The sequence below is a fragment of the Lepidochelys kempii genome, chromosome 24 (genome assembly GCF_965140285.1).
Source record: "Lepidochelys kempii isolate rLepKem1 chromosome 24, rLepKem1.hap1, whole genome shotgun sequence".
NCBI lineage: Eukaryota > Metazoa > Chordata > Testudines > Cheloniidae > Lepidochelys > Lepidochelys kempii.
Window position 1 is genome coordinate 9,950,645 of NC_136403.1, and position 17,782 is coordinate 9,968,426.

Below are 17,782 nucleotides of genomic sequence, written 5' to 3' on the forward strand. Positions count from 1 at the left end.
TGCTGGCGGACCACTCCTGAGCTCAGGTACCCGTGGCGCTACACACAGACACACCTAGTGACAGGCAGTCCCACAAGAGCTCACAATAGACAAGAGAAAGGGCAGGTGGGGAAACAATTCACCCAAGGCCAGGAATAGAAGCCAGCTCTGCCGGTTCCCAGCCTAGAGTCCACTGACTTCAACAGAGCTGTTTGCCCCAGCTGAGGATCTGGACTTTTGGTCTGTGTACTGAAAAACAAAGAACATAACATAAGAACGGCCCTACTGGGTCAGACCAAAGGTCCATCTAGCCCAGTATCCTGCCTTCCGACAGTGTCCAGTGCCAGGTGCCCCGGGGGAATGAACAGAACAGGTAATCGTCAAGTGATCCGTCCCCTGTTGCTCATTCCCAGCTTCTGGCAAATGGAGGCTAGGGATACCAACCTGGCTAGTAGCCATTGATGGACCTCTCCTCCATGAAAGGGACTTAAATCAAGGGGATGCTGGATTTCAAGAGCCAGGGTCAGCGTGAGGCAAAGGAGCAGACCATGCCTCGGAGACGTGTGTTTAGGGAACAGGTCTCTCATTGCAATGGGACTCATTTTGTCAAAAATGGTCCCTAGTTTTGGGCGCCTCCAGTTTGAGATACCCAGGGTCTGAATTCCAGTGATGCTGCACCCATGGAAACCAGTGCCATGGTGAGTACCCAAAAATGGATGCACCTCAAACCAGTGAGAAATTAACATCTTCCTGGTAAAATGGCCAGAGAAAAAAAGAGGAACTTCTCAGCTCCCTATTCTGCAAACCACTTAAGCCCATGCTTATATGTCTTACTTGGGGCCTGCATGGCTGAGGGCAGAGTTCCCAATAACACCACAGAGTGGAGCTTTTAACCTGAGCAAGAGAGATACGTGGCACTGAACTGTGGTAGCATCCGATGCTGAGAGTGCTTGCGAGAGAGCAGGGAGGTGGCAGAGATCTCACATAGAATCATAGAATCATAGAATATCAGGGTTGGAAGGGACCCCAGAAGGTCATCTAGTCCAACCCCCTGCTCAAAGCAGGACCAATTCCCAGTTAAATCATCCCAGCCAGGGCTTTGTCAAGCCTGACCTTAAAAACCTCTAAGGAAGGAGATTCTACCACCTCCCTAGGTAACGCATTCCAGTGTTTCACCACCCTCTTAGTGAAAAAGTTTTTCCTAATATCCAATCTAAACCTCCCCCACTGCAACTTGAGACCATTACTCCTCGTTCTGTCATCTGCTACCATTGAGAACAGTCTAGAGCCATCCTCTTTGGAACCCCCTTTCAGGTAGTTGAAAGCAGCTATCAAATCCCCCCTCATTCTTCTCTTCTGCAGGCTAAACAATCCCAGCTCCCTCAGCCTCTCCTCATAAGTCATGTGTTCCAGACCCCTAATCATTTTTGTTGCCCTTCGCTGGACTCTCTCCAATTTATCCACATCCTTCTTGAAGTGTGGGGCCCAAAACTGGACACAGTACTCCAGATGAGGCCTCACCAATGTCGAATAGAGGGGAACGATCACGTCCCTCGATCTGCTCGCTATGCCCCTACTTATACATCCCAAAATGCCATTGGCCTTCTTGGCAACAAGGGCACACTGCTGACTCATATCCAGCTTCTCGTCCACTGTCACCCCTAGGTCCTTTTCTGCAGAACTGCTGCCTAGCCATTCGGTCCCTAGTCTGTAGCTGTGCATTGGGTTCTTCCGTCCTAAGTGCAGGACCCTGCACTTATCCTTATTGAACCTCATCAGATTCCTTTTGGCCCAATCTTCCAATTGGTCTAGGTCCTTCTGTATCCTATCCCTCCCCTCCAGCGTATCTACCACTCCTCCCAGTTTAGTATCATCCGCAAATTTGCTGAGAGTGCAATCCACACCATCCTCCAGATCATTTATGAAGATATTGAATAAAACCGGCCCCAGGACCGACCCCTGGGGCACTCCACTTGATACCGGCTGCCAACTAGACATGGAGCCATTGATCACTACCCGTTGAGCCCGACAATTTAGCCAGCTTTCTACCCACCTTATAGTGCATTCATCCAGCCCATACTTCCTTAACTTGCTGACAAGAATACTATGGGAGACCGTGTCAAAAGCTTTGCTAAAGTCAAGAAACAATACATCCACTGCTTTCCCTTCATCCACAGAACCAGTAATCTCATCATAAAAGGCGATTAGATTAGTCAGGCATGACCTTCCCTTGGTGAATCCATGCTGGCTGTTCCTGATCACTTTCCTCTCATGCAAGTGCTTCAGGATTGATTCTTTGAGGACCTGCTCCATGATTTTTCCAGGGACTGAGGTGAGGCTGACTGGCCTGTAGTTCCCAGGATCTTCCTTCTTCCCTTTTTTAAAGATTGGCACTACATTAGCCTTTTTCCAGTCATCCGGGACTTCCCCGGTTCGCCACGAGTTTTCAAAGATAATGGCCAGTGGCTCTGCAATCACAGCCGCCAATTCCTTCAGCACATCAGGCACTCCAGTCCTCAGTTCTGGGAGCCTGGCTTTTAACACTCCATGCCTGGAAGAGCGATTAGAAAGGGTATGAGACAGAAAGACGCCCTGGAAAAAGCTTCCAAATTCCACTTCCTCAGCATCCAGCAATGGAGTCACTGCGGGAACAGATCCGTTCTGTGTGTGCCAAGTGGGAAAAAACCATCCAAAAATGGCGACTCTCTGGGTCTGTCTGGGTGAAGGACAATAATCATTGTTCACGATGCCGTCCGTGTATTTACCATCAGATCTGGGTTCCCCTGCATATGTACTGGCTAACCACTTTGTTCATGAATATCTAGTATGGTGGGGATAATGTTAGACCAGATATTGCACAACGTAGGATATAATTTGCCCTGTGCAGCATGCTAGGATAAATTCCTGCTTCTGCCCAAAGTCAATAACATGCATGATCCAAAACTGTGATTTCTCCAGACACGCCCTCCATTTCTGGAGCAGTCCCACTTTTTTTAGAAAACGCCACGTGTTGCAAAGTGGCCAATCATAAATGTATTTGGAGACAATTAGAAATAATCCATACAGCCACTGAGTGTTAAGGCCAGAAGAGGCCATTAGACCATCTGGTCTGACCTTCTGTATATCACAGGCCATTATATTTCACCCAGATTCCCCTGGGTTAGAGCCCTATAAACTGAGTTTATAAACTGTGTTTGGCTAAAGTGTCTCATCCAGAAAGGCGTTGGCATGACAACGTATCAAACAAAATAGGTTTGTGATGGAAACTAACAAAACAATTTTGGAGGGAAGTTTTCAGAGAAAAACTATGAAAAAATGTCACAAATCTTAGTGGGTTTTTTTCACATGCAGGAAAAATGTGGCATACATTTGTCCAAATCCCTCCCCTCCCCCCGGCAATATTTTACTAATGATCCCTGCATTTGTTTCCATTGCGGAGGGCCAGTCTGTCCCTCCCGCTGCCATTCTGCCATCGCACCCGACCCCCAACCTTTCACCTCGCGGGTAGTGAGCCCGCAAGATGGGTTCCCGTCTCCTTTTCGGGCTGGGCCCAGCCAGGTTACATAGGTGGCCTGACTTGACTCCACCCCCTTCTTGCTTGTTCAAACTGCAATCTCCAACATGCACTCGAAGGTCTCACTGCTGAGTGTGAAAGCAGCTGGGATGAGAATCAGCACCCCCAAATCAGAGGTCATCATGGTCCCCTCCTGGAAGACAGTAGACTGCTCTCTCCAGGTGAGCAGGGAGCAGCTGCCCTTAGTGGAAGAGTTCAAGTATCTAGGGGTCTTGTTCACGAGTGATGACAAGCGTGAGCGTGAGGTCAATTGGCAGATTGGGGCGGTGGCGGCAACGCGGGCGCTGTACCGATCCGTGGTGGTGACACGGGAGCTGAGGTCTTGCATGAAGCTCTTGGTTTACAGGTCACTCTGCGTCCCCATCCTCACCTATGGTCATGAACTTTGGGTAATGACTGAAAGGATGAGATTGCTGGTATAAGCGGCGGAAATGAGGTTTCTCCGCCGGGTGGCTTGGCTTACTCTCCGAGATAGGGCGAGGAGTTCGGCTACTCGGGCGGGCCTTGGAATAGAACCGCTACTCCTCCAGATCAAGAGGAACCAGATGAGGTGGTTCGGGCACCGGATAAGGATGCCCCCTAGGAGGCTTCTGTTGGAACTCTACCGGACATGTCCCTCTGGGCGGAGGCCCCAAGGCCAACCCAGGACACGCTGAGGGATTATATCTCCCGGCTGACCTGGGAATGCTGGTGAATCTTCCCCAAGAGGAGCTGGAACATGCTGCGGAAGAAAAGGGGGTTTGGGCCTCCCTACTCTCCATGCTGCCGCCACGACCCCCATCAGGGAAATTGGCATAAAGGAAGAAGGAAGAAGAAGCAGATCCGAGCTTTAATTCTGATGATACGGCCACTGCACTGTGACACATCACAGGGCAGGGACTGCCTTTTTGTTCTGTGTGCTTACAGATCCTCGCACACTGGTGGTCCGATCTGGATTGAGGCTTTTATACAAATTATCAGTAACAAAGGAAGGATTCTACTCCAGCAGCAGTTTGTCCACCAAAAGGATTATTAAAAGGCTGCTGACAAAGGCACAACTGTTTAGGTGCGTACCCTCCATTGAGACCAATGGGAGTTAGGCACCTAAATATCTGTGAGTATTTGGACAGGCCTCCATACCATTAGCTTGTAAACACTTTGGGGCAGGGGCTGTCTTTTTGGGCTGTGTTTTTACCCCGCCATTTGTGGACATTTCAAAAATCATGAATGCATTTTCCTCCTCTTGGTTTTGGAACTGACCTGAACCAATTTGGCCTCTTTCAAATTTTCGACAGACTTTTAAAAATAAAATTCTTGGTTGTGGTTGTTGTTCCCCGAGTCGGTGCTTTTCACTCCAGGAACACTTTCTATTTGCAGAATCCAATGTTGTTTGAGTGGAGCAGGGTGGAAACCTCCTCCCAGGTGAATAGACCAAATAGCGCAATGTGCTGATGAAAAAACAAAACAAAAAATAAATCAGCCCAGAAACTGAAAGTGGAACAAAAAATGAAAAATTGGAGGTGGGGCGGAGGGGAGGGGAAAGTCCATTGCAAATGCTGTGTCTTTGCTCTTTACACGATACTAAGAATCCAGACGACATGAACATAGCTGGCTTCCAAATAACCGTGTTTTTACGAGCTGTATATAAATCCACAAGGCCTAGCGTATGGATACACTGCTGCTCTGTTAGGTTTTAGTGGCTTCTGCAGTAGCAGCCAGGCAGGCTGCTCACTAGAGAATTCCTGGCCTCCGTAAAGAGACGCTACCCAACTGCTGTAGGCTACAGAAAACTTTCAGAATCTGGCTTTGTTCGGACCAAAAAAATAAAGTCAACCAGTTCCAGTTTTCACTCCAAATCCCTTCTTCCTCGAATGTTAGCCACTGCCTGGCCCTGCCACTAGATGTCATTGTACCAGAGGAAACGCCTCCGTACAATCCCATACACCCACTCAAGAACAAAGGGCACAGAGCAGGATTTCGTTCTGTCTTGCCAGCCCCGGAATCGCGAGCTGAGCCTGCCCTCAGCCTTCCACTAAAGAGGGGCCGTGTTCTCTGCCTGCTCGCTCCATCTGGGCTCTTCTGTGTCTTCAGACCAGAGTCGGCGCCTGCAGGGCCAGCCCCATGGGAACCCCAGAATTGGCACATGCTGGGAACAGCCTGGGCTGCTAGGGAAGATTGGCCCTTAGGATTCTCCCGTCAGGTGTCTGTTGTGCCCTGCTTGGGCCAGGAGCTCACTGACTCTCCAAAGCAAAGCTGGGTCAAAGCTGGCTAGGACCAGGCTGGGAGACCTGCAAGGAAAACTCAGGTGTTGCAGGAAGCTGATGGCTCCAGAGGTGAAGATCTCTTCTGCTCCGTGATGACTGATGGCTCCAATTTGCCAGCTGCAGCGTGTGATGAGCTGTGTTTCAGGGAAAGGTGTGGGGGGCTCAGCTGGGGGTGCTGCACTGCAGGGAGGGGTGTGGGGGGCTCATTAGGTTGCACTGGTGAGGTGCTTGCTGCCTCTCAAATAAAAGGGAAAGCACGGCCTGGGACCACTTGTCATTACTGATCCCATGGTTTCTGTGGCTGGAGAACAGAGATTAGCCCTGGTCTCTGGACAAGTCAGACTAACCCCCTCCTTCCAAGTTCAGCTGCATGCAGAATTCTCCCTCAGGCCCTACCCTGCTGCAGGGGTGCCATGTGGCTGCTGAACTGCTGCCACGCTCTGTCCCAGAGGTGGCTGCAGTTCAGTGGTGGGTTCAGTTCGAATCTATAGCTAGGCTAGCAGGTATTTTAGGAGAGACAGGGCACCGGCATTCCCACGCACCCACTCAAGAACAGGGCTGAATACCCACCCAGCACCCCTGCTCAGTCTAAGAGAGCCCCAGCTACCGTGCGTCACATTTCCAAAGGGGTGTGGCCTGTTGGCATGTGGGCGTGGCCAAACCACAGACTCCTTGCACACTGGGGCTGCTGGAGGCATGATTCGAGCACCTGGCTATTTTTTGGTGATAGCAGTAGCATGTCCTGCTGAGCATGATACCACAGGGCACTGTGGTACTCAGAGCATCCTCTGCCACTGCATCTCTCCTCTGCATCCCAGGGCAATGGCAGGATATTGCAATGCTCCCAGCCCAGCTCTGCTAGCGGGGCATGAGCGAGATCTGGGTGAGCAGAGGAACCTTTCCAGGGCAGCTCTGGTCTCAGGGGCTGTTTTTCCATCAGTGGGGAAGTGCCGTGTGCCAGTTAATTAATTAGCAAGCAAAATTACCCTCTAAATCTGGCAGCAGGTAAAGTTTCTTTGCCCTGCTTTCCTTGTGCCCTACCTCTCCCCGAGCTGTCCCCTCCCTCCCCCAAAGGAAGGGTTGTGGCTTTGTTGTGATACCTATGTCACTTGCTGCTCTGGGCTGATGTCCCACTGCAGGGAGCTGCCTGGTGGCTGGTGCCAGGGCCTGGATGGATACAGTCACCTCGGAGGTAAAGATGTTGGTTTCTAAAGAACATAGGCACAAATGGAAAAATCCAAGGCACTGGGATGCTGGCAATGGAACAACCGATGGGTTTGACTGGAACAGACTTTGGGCAGGACTGAACATGACCCTGCTCCTTCAATCAGACCCACCAGATGGACCCCATGGGGATCAGCATGCCTGGGGAGGAAAACACAGTTCCCTCTAATTTAACAGACACACATCCCGCCCTGTGATTCATAGATTTTAAGGCCAGAAAGGACCATTAGCAGCCTCTAGTCTGACCTCCTGCATGGCCCAGGCCAAAGACCATTAGGGGTCTGATTTTCCCAAGCACTCGCCATGTTGGGTGCATGACTCTCCTGACAATCTAGCTCTGGATGCAGGTGCTGAGTCCTTGGGAATATGGGCTGAGCTCACTGGAGCTGGCTATGTCGGTGCCCAGCGGTGCTCCCATCCCATCAATATTCCAGCAGTTTTTAAGCAACCATCAGTGAGCATTTGCAGAGAGCCAGTTCTGAACTGTTCACTGAGCAACAGCTGACCCTACTCCACCTTGAGTCATTGCAGAGAACTGACCCCGTGGCCTTTATCATAAAGAGTGCCGGAGCCTCTAACTCTTGAGCTAATGGAGCAACTCCATCAACTAGCACCAATGGTAGGCTGTTATCCTCTTATGTGGCCCAGAAGATGGGGGGTATACATGACACACACTTAATTAGTGTCCCATATGAGTGCTGGAAATTGGATATTGGAAATGACCTGAGTGTCCAGTCAAAATGAAACCGACATAGCCGGCACTTTGGGGATGGAACATTTGTAACCGCTGTGCTGAAAGAGCAATGAACCAAGCATGAGTGATGTGGGAGCCTTCAGGGAACAACCAATGAATTGTAGAAAATCAGGGACTGATCACAAATAATTTGCAAGCTGAGAAAGAGGAGAATTCTGCCAAATCAGTGATTCTCTAGGGATTATTCCTAGAGCTCTGGCCGGAAGGGACCACTGAGATCTAGTCTGACCTCTTGCATAACCCCAGGCCAGAGAACCTCGCCCAGTGATTCCTGCATCCAGCCCATATTTGGTGGGTAAGCTAGAGTGTATCTTTTGGAAAAGCATGCAATGACTCCAGGTGATGGGGAATCCATGAACCCATGGTGAGCTGCTCCAGAGGTTAATTCCCCTCCCAGTTAAAAAAGCCTTTGCAGGCTAAATGTGTCTAGTTCGAGTAGCAAGTCTGCAGTGGCCAGATCTAAAAATACACACAATAAATAGCAAGCCCGGTTGTTTCCATGCTGGATTCTTTCCCACCTCAGCCTGGGTCTGGATTTTGCTCTGCACGAACCAGATCTCCTGGGATGGCGAGGAACAGGGACCACATTCCTGAGCTCAGGCTGGTGCAGGCCACTCCAAATAAAGCCTCTGCACACAGAGTTGTCTCTGCCATTTGAAGGCAGGGAGGCCCAGTTCCAGAGAAGAGCAGGGATTCGAGCCAGGCATTCAGTCTGCAGCAGCAAACAAGGGACTTAATTACAGCCCAGTCTGTGCAGGGCAGCCAGCTGCTGCTATGAGACAGCCCTGCAAACTCCCTGGCCACGAGTCAGCGTGTGGCTCTTACATCAGGGCAAAGTGGATGTGAAATGTGACAGTTTTGGTTTATGCTGCTGTAAATGATGGTGCAAGGTGCCAGTCAGGCCAGGGAGGATCAAGCACAAGGCTCAGGGCCATGGAAGATCAGGTCCAGGAAGGAGGGCCATGGAGGATCAGGCCCAAGAAGCAGGGCCATGGAGGATTGGGCCCAGGGAGCAGGGCAAAGGAGAATCAGGCCCACTGAAATCCTTCTCCACTTTCCTCCACTATGTGACCCATGTGGGCTGGCCCCTTAACACAGATTTCTCTGCTGCCTAGGTCCTGACAGACTCTGGGGATTCAGCTCTGTCTGTGGCATGGGGTGCTCAGGCCGGCCATCCCCAGAGCCGATTGCTCCAGCTCTGCTCTGGCTATCTAGACCTTGCTGCGCCACGCCCGCCCTCTACTCACTTCTAAGCACCTCCACGCATGGGAGTGAACATCAAGAGAATGGGCCCTGGTGGGCAATTCCTGGCGCTTCCAGCCTCCCTGGAGGTGCCCAGGGAACAGTCGCTGTAGTTGCACTGTCTCTGATCCCAGCTGGGGCCACGACAGATGATAGATGTCAGTTTGTAGCTGTGACGTGAGATGGAGAGTCAGGACATCTGGGCTCTAGGCCAGGCTCTGATCTGCTGAGTGACTTTGGGTAAGTCGTGTTTCTTCTCTGTGCCTCAGTTTCCCCCACACGCGCACACACACTCTGTGTCTGGCTGGTTTATTTCGATAGTGAGCTCTCTGGGGCAGGGTCGGTCTCTTCCTAGATGCACACACAGCACCCAGCACAGTGTGGCCCCAGTCTCAGTCAGGGCCACTAGGTGCTACCCTAATGCTACTAGTAAGAGCTCTTAGTCAGCCACAAGCACTCCTTGGTTTTGTTTTGTTTTGTTTTTTGTCTGTTTCAGTGATCGTCACACAGGGCCCAAGTGCTGTCGTTAAAGGACCCTGGGAATAAACATAATCCCAAGCGAGAAGAAGAGACCCTTTGAGTCCTCCCTTCCCCCACCCTAATGCTTTGTCCCCCACCCCGAAAGACAAACATTATCCCTGACCTATTTTCCATCCATCCCTTGCAGCAGGAGGCCAGCTGGGGTAGGGGCTGGGAAGCTGTTATAATGTAATAAATAATTACAAAGCGCCAGGGATCAGTGGCAAATTTCCATCTCCCTGCAGACAGGGGGAAGGCAATGGAGGTGGGGGGGAAAAGGGGTACATCGAGGGAGGGGGTTATAAAGGTTTTGAGGTTTGGTGATAGGACATTTTGTTTTTCATTAGGCACCAAATGCTGGGAGATTTGTCCAGGTCAGTGTTTGAGTCCCATTTGCCCCAGCGAAGGCTCTGCCAGCATTCAGCCCGCCCATCCGGCGGAGCTTGGCCCAGGTGGCGTTTGGACGGCAAAGAAAAGCTACCCAGTTTTCCCCTTCGGCTTACGGAGGTGCTGTTAAGGCAGGCAGTGTGGCCTGCTGAGCTGCAGGAGACGTGGGTTCTAGTCCCAGCTTCGCCCTTGGGTAAATCTTCATGACTCGGTTTCTCCATCTGCAAAACGGGTCACTAGACTGACCAGCTTAGAGATCAACGGATGAAAAGCTGCTGTAAAAAGTGCATGGTGATGATAATCGTAACAGCAGCAAGGGATAGCGCCTGGCCACCAGCAGAGACAGACGAGACTCAAGACCTGAGTTTACCCAGGCCAGGCCTGGCCAGCCCTGTGGGTATGGGGACAATCTGTGACAGAAGCTGTTATACTGGCAAATCTGTGCTTTTGCTGGCTCAACTGGTTTCACTCAGGGAGGCTGGTTTAGGGCAACTGCACCCATATTTCCCCTCAGTGGCCCAGCAAGGCCACCCACCCTCAGGAGGCCAGCTCCCCAGCCATTGCTTTTCTGGGTGCAGCCCTTCTGGCTGGGGTTCCTCCAGGCTGCACTGTTCCCTGCCCGGTGTTCAGGTTGCCCAAGGACACCTGCTGGCTTTCTCTTTGGAGATGGCGAATGGGTGCAATTGCCTCTCTCCACCTGCCTGTTCAGTCCTATGACCTGATGTCATTGCTACAGTTATAAGGTACCCCGCAGCATTTCCTAGACAAGTCTGCTTTATTCTCAAGGTGAAAGCGTTACGGAGAAAACACATGCAGGGCAACTAAAGAACCTACACGCCTGCCAATCAGCTCACCAGGATTCCTCCCACCCGTCTCATGGATTCTGGCAGCAGGAGGCCTTCGGACACCCATCCCTTGTTGGTACAAGTTCATCGCCGCTTCAGCTCTGAATAACTGCTCCATCTTATAGGGCCACAGTAGGCCCCGTCCTTCCAACCCTTCCCAAAGGATTGGGGCCCTCTGTGGCCCTGGGGTCCTGTCCGTTTGCTGGATCAGGGAGAAGGCCCTGAATCAGTTTAAAACCAGGCTGTTTATCCAAAACCCCTTTATCTGGCCATTGGTCCCTGGAGAATCCAGTTTGAAACAGTATATGTGACCCATCTCCAGCGGGGTCGGCTTCTCTGGAGATGAATTCGCCTAATCACCCCCTGCTGATCTCCTGTTTACCCTTCCTAAGGAAACGATACATGCAATGCCTCAATCACACAAAGACAATTGCATTTTTAATACAGTGGATCCCAAAGATACTAACCGAATTCAATAAGATTGAACTCATGTTCGTTCAGGAGGTTGCAGGAAGTTGTCAGTCTGTCACAGCCAGGGGAAGCTGTGAGCACTTTGCGGGTACAGTGTACAGTTATAGGTCCTCCGGCCTTAACCTGTGAGCTCCTGGAGGCAGAGGCTGTCTTTCCAGCATCTGGTGCCATGGCGCCCTGATCCTGCCTGGGGCCTGCAGGCAGTGCTGGAATACAGACAATAAATACTAATAACCATTCTGAGCCGTGCATGGGTACTCTTTTTACAAAGGGCCCAAACTAACCCTCAGATTTAAACAGTGCAGTACTCGGGGGTGTTCTGAGCCCATTTGCTGAACTCCGTTTACTGGCAGCAGTGGTAGGCTGTTATCCTCGTACGTGGACCAGGTCACTGGAGGGCTCGACACGGACTTTCCCAGTGTGTTCCATTTGCACACCATCACAATTTGTAGATTCTGTGTCTCGAGCCTTTCTCCACAACCCTGCCATGGCTTCTTTCGGACGGAAGGATTCCAAAGCACGACAGGGATCACCAGGTAGATTCTGAGTGGAGTGTAAATCTGCAGTCACTTCCGTGGCACCCGTGGCCTGTGTCTGCATTGACACGGGGACCACTGAGATTAGACACTGGTCCCGTGTGCAGGGGTTGCACGATCATACTGGAAAAGGCAGGAAGGACCCTTTGGTGTGTTCTCCTGGGCCTTGTCCCACACCAGGGGGCTCCCACCCCTTCCCTGGGGGGGGGCAGTCAGTTTAAATTCTCTCATCCTTCATTCCACCCCATCACTTCTAGATGCGCCCCTTCATGCCAAACTGATTCTTCTCCTTCTCTGGTGTTTACCCACCTCAAATAGAGTCACCCGCCCCAGAAATGCAGCCACCTCTGGAGTGGAGGGTGGCTGCTGATAAAGGAGGTAAAACGAGGGGATTGGGGCATTTACCTAACAAATTCAACAGGGTTTGAACTACTGGAGCTTCAGCCGCACAGCCCAGCCACTGGAACTGAAGGTAGCAATAGTAGGCTGTTATATCCTTCTATGGAGCAGTAACTGGAGAGCGGGGAGGGGGAGGGAGGCTCGACTCACATTTTCCAAGCGGGCTCCGTTTACCCACAATTTGCAGCTGGCTGGCTCTGGCTGGCACTGCAGTGCGCAGGCGGTGCAGAAGGAGGAGAGGTCAGACAGGGACAGAACGTACCTTACAACACACGCTTGGGAGCTGAAGAGCCAGGAGCTGGCAGAGAGCTGTGATGGAGCCGCAGTTTCACCGCCAAAAAAGAGGGGAAGTGAAAACATTTGAAAGAAACCTAGCTGGGCGGTGGGGGGTGGTGAATGCAAACGGGGGGAATGCAGCCAAAGAACTTTAGAGACATCGCCGCAGGGGTGGGCAGGAAAGCACATACCCACAATCCTTTGGCGCTTGAAGTCTGTGTCCCCTCGGGGGTGGCTAGTCCAAATAAAGAGCTGTGCTCAGAGCGGCCGCAAAATTACGGAAGGAAATGCACATGACAGGGGGGAGGTTGGGAACAGAGGGAGTAAGAAAGGGAAGTGACAGGGCGGCTGGGGGCAGGATGGGGCCAGGCCCTGCTCTGGGGCCACCCCAGTGACCTGCTGTGGGACCTTGGCCAAGTGCCTTCCCATCTCTGTTCCTCCCACCTGTCTTATCTATTTAGATCATGAGCACCTGGCTCTCACTCTGTGTCCGTACAGCGCCTGGTGCCACAGGGCCCTAAACTCAGCTAGAAACTCTAGCTGTGACAGGCGTAAGAAAATTAGCAGCGGTAAAGTGGCTCCCCTTCCACTGCACTTGAAACAAACATCTGCACAAGATTACTTCCCGCTGCTTAGCACTCCGGGGCTGTCTAGCCGAGGATCTCAAAGCACAGCTTCATTTTAGAGACAGGGAAACTGCAGCAAAGAGAGAAGGTGACTTACCCAAGAGCCTACAGAAGGCCAGTGGTGGTGGTGGGCAGAGAACCCCGGAGTCCTGAGAGGTGCGCGATCACCTGCTGCATTTGAGAATGTTTAACTCTTTCCTCGCTGTGCTGTTTACAGTAGCTTCCTGGGAGCCTCACCCTGAAATCTGTTTCCTTCACACATACTTTTCCAATGCAAACAGTGGTTTGTTATTGTAGGGCTCTCATGTGCACGGGCACCATGCACTGTACTGTTGACAAAGGGTTACCCTGGAGAGTTAGCTGTGTGCACTCCTTTGTCATTGTTGGACTTAAGCACAAGTTATACAGACTGGTTTGTTATTGTAGGGCCAATAAAATAACACTCTCTGCCATTTGATTGTAGGGCTGCTAGGGGGCAGTGGGCTGAGACCCTGGGCTACTTTAATACTCGCTTATAGAAATGAAAAGCTTCATTGGAAGCCTGCAAGGAACAAGGGCCCGTGCGCGCTGGAGCTGTTACTTGCAGTGTTCCAAAAAGTCCCTTGAGTTCCATAGGCAAGTCTTGCAGTATTAGTGGAGGGTCACGCGTGAGATGAAGACCCTGGGATCTCAGTGTAGGGTTAGTCAGCTGAGCTGAGGTGGACAGTTTGGCTCAGGAAAAAAAAAATCTAAAATGTTGGGCGGGGTTTTTTTTAATGTAAAAAATTAGCTGGATGGTGCCATCGGGAGGGGGACACATAGGTCACAAGTGAGGCTAATGCCAATTAGAGTCTGAAATGTCCAGCAGCATCAGGCAGAAGCAGGCTGGTGAGAGGGGCTTTGTGTTATTAGTAGCACCCAGGAGCCCCAGCCAAGGACCAGGGCCCCGCTGTGCTGGTCAGAAAGGCAGGCCCTGCTCCTAAGAACTCACTTGCTCCGCTCTTTTCGTTCCCCTCAATGCCTGACTCACTCCCTGCAACAAAGGCTTTCATTCTCTGTGGTCTGGTTGCACCCCAGCTCTGGCTCTCGGAGGGGAGTTGCCCTCTAGGGCCCGTGTCCAGTCAGACAGAGAAAGCCGATGCAGCAAAGCCCACTCCACTCCTAAAACTTCTGGCCATGAGTCCCGTCCCCCCCGTCCTGGCCATGAGTCCTGTCCACGATCCCAGGAGCCATGGTGCTCTGGCTCCGAAATCAATGCAGTTGGGCCATGCTGCAGCTAACATCCCAGGGGCAGCGGAGGAATCCTGCCCTCAGCAGCTCCTGGCACCTTCCTGCCTGCAGGGAGACTGGAACGGCGGAGCACAGGACAACACCGGCCACATCCCCAGCAGCAATAGGCTTAGGGGCAGAGCTTGCAATGGGTTAACCCTTTGGCTGCTGATACGTACACATCGCACCCACCAGCGCTAGGCCAGAGCAGCCCTGCTGCGCCAGGGGCAAGTGAATGGGACTGGAAGGCTCATAGAGCGAGTGCGACCACCTGCCCTCTGATCGCTGGGGCATTTGGAGACGCGTGTGGGCCCAGCGCTCCAGGCACCTCGCGCCGTCACTTACTCCAGGGCATGTGGGAGGCGGAACTGGAACGGGAGAAAGAGGAGAGGCCCGCTTGGGTGGGAGCCCAGGCGTACAAGCTGGTGGCCAGGCTGCTCCATGAAGCTCTCCTCCCTCCAGCGCTGCCTCCCTGCCCACGCCTTGGGGACAGTGTCACGCAGCAGGGCAGCGTTCTGCATGCATTTTGCGCTGGTAAGCGGCTGCCTAAGGTGCAGAGGAGTCAGGCGCAGATTGCAGACGAGACAAGAAGCCCTCTACGCCCCTCGCTGCACTTGCAGCCATGCCTGGGGCGGAACACGGCCCAGCAACAAGACAGCTGATGGCAGGAAGCAGAAAACCATCCATGGCCTGGCTGAATCGGCAGGGGGAATTTAAAGGAGGCAGGATGGAGTTGCCAGTGGTGGGGTAGGGCCAGGTCATGAGGCTCTTTGAAAAAAGTGCCCTGGGATCCTAGGGTGAATCAGGACCACGTCACAGCCAAAAGGCAAAACCCGGAGCAGCATGGCCCCCGCCGGCAGCAGCGGGGGCATTGGAGCCGTCCTTGAGTCCAAGGGGAAAAGGCCCTACATCCTGCTCCCTGCAGCACGGCCCTCCTGAACACCACACTGGCCAGCACTAACTGCCCAGATCTGTGAGAGGAAGGGACGTACCCAGGGCCCTATAGCAAGGCAGTGGCGGAGACAGCCTACAAGCCCAAGGCATGGTGACTCCTAGCCCAGGACGCTGGCCCACTGCCACCCCTCTCTCCGCTTCCTCTCCAGTGTGGACAGCAAAGCTGGGCGGGGCAGGGAATAACGAGGAGGAAACTGACCAATGATTCAAATGCACCAAGGCCCAGGCTTGAAAATTCAGCTTTAATGGGGCAGCATGAGGTCCGTCACTGCCTGCAGAAAAGCGCACACAGAACAGCAGAATCCTGGCTGCCCCCTGACCTCCCCCCATCCCTGCCAGGAAAAATCACCCCCTCCCCCACAGGCTTCCCCCAAGCTGGCCTTGGGAGGCCCAGCTCTGTGGGCACCAGTTCCCGTCCTGTCCTCTCCTGCCTGCCCAACCTTTAACCCTGCATCCAAATCTATCCATGCCCTGGTAGGCGTCCAGCTCTACACCACCTGCCACTGCTGGGCCCAAGTCGCAGGGGGTCCTCTCTGCATCCCCCACTGCTGCCCAACATTGCCGGTACACTGGGTGAAAGCACAGAGCTGGGACAGAGCTACCCACCATATTCAGCTCCTCTTCCTCCTCTGAGGCGGGATCAGCCCCTTGGGCGCATCCCCCAGGCCCTGGGGAGACCCCCTCCACTTTCTGGGGACACATCTCCCCCTACCTTTGTCTTTCTCCATGCCCCTGCCCCGCCCGGTGCACACAAATCCTGCTGCCTCACCCACCCTTCTTGACATTAGGCCTTTCAAGGGTGGGCAGGTTTGGTCCTTCCACCCCCCCATCTATTCTCCAGCCCCCTGACCATTCCCATTCTCTTTGCCGAGTGCCCTGCAGGGGGTGACTCCAGCTTCTCGGAGCCAGGGCAGCTCAGAGCTCAACGAGATGAGCTAGAAGCAGAGAGCTTCCAGGATCAGAAGTGGGGGCCTGGGGTGCTGCTGGCAGCTCCAAAGATGCCATGGCCTCTTCCAGCAGATGAGGGGCTAATGATCCCAGAGGGTGGCACGATCCCCATGGCTAGCAGGAAAGGAATTACAGGGGGACCCTCCGCAGGCTGGTGCGAGTCCCCTCTGTAGTGACACCTTGGGCAAGTTCCAACCCTCCTACTTCCCCACCAGAGAAACACACAAGAGCTCCCGCCACAGCATGCCTAGGTCAGAGGTGCAAGGAGGCCCAGCTGGGTAGCTCAGGCTCCATGCCCCTTATCATCCCCCCTTGGAGCTGCTGGCTAGTGCCCTTGGAGTGAGCCCCCACCGGCTTCCAGGAGCGAGGGGGCAGACAGCTGTAATGGATTCGTGTGGCATTCAAGCGGAAACAACCCCACCCGCTCCAGGCAAAAGAATAAAATAAACTAAAATCCCCCCCAAATCCAAAGTAGAAATAAAAAGCCTAAAACAAACTGCCCCCACCCTGCCTAAGCCAGGCTGCCCACTCCCTAGCGCACCAGAGGGAGCTGGCGTGGGGAGGGACCCCAGACAGAAGGAGCCAGCTCTCTCCTCAGTGACAGCACCTGGTATCCCAAAGGCAGAGACTGGGAGCCAGGGCTCAGTGAGCCCCATTGCCATCTCCCCGCCCAGCCACCCCTGCTGCGACAGGGTCATTCGCTGATTAGAAAACAGAGTTACAAAGTAGATTGCACAAGGTCAGGGCAGAGTGGGTTTGGCCAGCGTCCTGGGAACAGACAGGTCAGAGGCTTAGGGATACGATTTGCTATGGCATGCGCAGCAGCGAGCCCTGCTTCACAAGGGAGCAATTCAGTGCAAGCCCAGGGCTCCCACTCGGAGCAGGTTCCGCCTGGCGGTAGAAGAGTCCTGTCAGCTCCAAAGTGATCCTGAAGATCTAGGCAGGTGGAGTTCCCAGGGGTCTACGTGCCACTGGGCTGAAATGAGATTTGGAGATCTAAATCCTATCCACGTCCAAATTGGCTTACACCTTATGTAGTCACTTGCACTAGTGCAAGCCCCGCCCAGGTCACTGCGGGAGTGTTTCCCTACCCACTGTGAACTAGTCCGTCTAAATGACTGCACAAGGTGCGGGGGTGGGAGAGAGCAGCAACCCTCTGATTCTGTACAATCATTAGAAATCTAGCCCTGGGTTGAGCTGAACCGGTTTAGGCCCGCTCCCAACCTCATTCATGCTGGCGTGACTCCACTGGAGCGTTGCCAGATTTATACAGGTGCAAGAGGAGAAACGGACGAATTTGCCAAGGGTTGTGGTGCATTCTCCATTACCGGCAATTCTTACATCAAGATTGGATGTTTTTCTAAAAGCTCAGCTCTAGGCCTGCACTATCCAGGTCAGACGAGATGATCACAATGGTCCCTTTCAGCCTTCAAAACGATGAATAAAGCCTAGATGTCTTTAAAACAAATCAACATCCCCTCCCCTCCCCTCCTCCCCCACTGCAACCACTTGGAATAGCTGGTGCTTAAAGCCCCAGCTTGCCGGAGGCAGATACCA